The following is a 2,333-nucleotide window of genomic DNA, read 5'->3' as shown; positions in this document are numbered from 1 at the left end:
GAGCCAGACTCAGATGTCCTGTGTCTGGATTACAGTTGGGGACCTTCCTTTTCCCCTTTCTCCTCTCGGTGGCCACCCCATCAGCAGGACAGGCCCTTGGGGGCCCTGGTGACGGTGACGGTGGGCTTGACCAAGCGCGTTTCTCATCGGTCAGGCCTGACGGCTCACGGCTCCCCCGAATACCGGGGCCTGCCTGCTGCTGTGCTTCTCCCGACCTCCCCTTCTGCCCCTGCCACCCTGCCAGGCCCCACGTCGGCCCCACGTCAGCCCCCCGCCCCTCCGCAGGGAGCTGGTTTCTCCTGCATCCGGTGCGATGTCCACAGGGTTTCGGATAAGCCACTCAGCAGCCCCCAGTGTCAGATGCCTTTGCTCCCCGCCGTTCACGGCTGCTGGCCAAAGTCGCCCAGCTGTGTACAGAGCTACACATCATCACATAACAAAGTGACACAATCAAAAGCACTTGGGGTCCTCCGAGTTCCTTCACGAGACCCCGTCACAGATGTAGGTTCGAATACGGCCCATCCGAACCTCTTGGCCTGTGCGTCTCAAGCTAGTAAAACTGTTAAAACCCCAGAGTTACGGCTATAACTCTGACGGGTCCCTTTACCAGCTGAGATCTCGAATTTCAAACCATGTGGCTCCTGGTTTACTGCGGGTAAATCTTCTTTAAACCCCGAGCTCGTGGGTCCCGTCATCTCTGTCTCGTTAATGAGACCTGCGGGAAGGTCGGAGTTGGCTCGGCGGGCGTCGTCGGTGAGTATGTCACCGCACAGACCGCCAGCTGGCCGCCGATCGCATTATCAGAGGGCTCGTTACATATTACCGACGCAGCCGGGGACATATCTCGTCATCCACGATGTCCTGCAACCTCTCAATCTTTGTTAGCTCCCTGATTTCATTTCAAACCTCCGCATTTCTGCAGGAATCGGCTGGTGGACTCACACGCTAAAATATGTCTTCTCTTTTATCTTTCGACCCCATGTCCAGGACCTCCCCAAATTGCCTTTATTCACCGACAAAGCAGACCACTTCCCCCTTTTAACAGGGAGCAGTGTTTGCTGAGAAATGAAATGATTTTGTCTATGAATTTCAGCTATTTTCCATTTTCCTCGACCTAATCGAATGAGCAGATGCTTTATCTGTAGCCGCTCACGGCAGAGTGGGCGCAGGCTCCCAAATTGCCGCCGTGCCAAATGCATTTTGCTTCTTTAATGTTTTCTGATCGTTTCCAGAGCTGCTTTTGTCCCGAGAAGCTCCGTGGGTTATGGGTGACTCTTCTCGATAACTGAATTTTTCTTCCCAGGATGGCGAGCAGCAGTGACATAAAACATTGTCCTCCCACAGAGTTGTATTCCAGCCATCGGGAACGTGAGGGAGAATGCCGTAATCTGCCTTGTACTTTTTGCCCTCAGAGGGAAAATTTTGGTGCCCATGGCCTACCAGTTATTTCTCGAATTTCCAACCCTGTGCTGGATTCTGACCGAAAACGGTATCATTCTCTGAATCCGCGTTGATCCCAGATGTACCCCGATTAATTATCGATGATAAGGAAACCTGCGCCTGGGCTGGGCTGGACGCCGTAGGAAAACGGAACGTTTTTGGGGAGAGGGAGGTGGAGACGTGGCGGGTTAAGCCGGGGTCACTGGAGGTGGTGGGGATGTCACGGCCGCTGAGTTTCATGCAATGTCATGGCTGTTTCGATTTCTCCGTCCATGAAGAATCGACCGTGTGCACACTCCCACGGAGGAAAGAGAAGCTTGGCTTGAGTTTTGTAATTTACAGAGCTGACGTGAAGTGGTTTTGGTGGTTTTATCACATTTCTGACAATTTGGGGGTGGGTGGGAGGAAGGGGTTCCCTCCGGGCAATGGCGGGGTGTGTTGTGCTGGTTTTATCTCTATCCTCTCTAGCTGGCAGAAGAGGCGGCCAGGCTCAGGTCCTCGAGGGCTGGGACTTCACCGTGTAGGTGACGAGCAAGTCAGAATGGTCCCCTCAGCGGCCGTTCAGGCTCCAGCTGTTCAAGGCCTGGGGCGTCGAGGGGAAGAGGGGCTTTGAGCTGGGACAGGCGAAGCCTGGCATGGTGGTCCCACAACCAAGGCACGGCGTCTGGGGTTGACCCTGGAGTTTGGCACCACGTTGGGTGGGAGTTGGGGGGTTGTCGCCAGCTGTGTCTCCCCACCTGGGCTGACCCCTCTAGGGGTCTGTCACAGGGTCATCGAGGGGCGTGGGATGGGGACCTGCGGTCACTTTGGGATCTCCCGCCTGTTAACAGCGCAGACTTGGTTCACCAGAGGGAATCCTAGAAACTCCGTCAGCCCGGAGCGTGGCGACCCTG

The sequence above is a fragment of the Pteropus vampyrus genome, unplaced genomic scaffold (assembly GCF_000151845.1).
Source record: "Pteropus vampyrus isolate Shadow unplaced genomic scaffold, Pvam_2.0 Scaffold586, whole genome shotgun sequence".
In the NCBI taxonomy this organism is placed as follows: Eukaryota; Metazoa; Chordata; class Mammalia; order Chiroptera; family Pteropodidae; genus Pteropus; species Pteropus vampyrus.
This window is presented reverse-complemented; position numbering follows the sequence as displayed.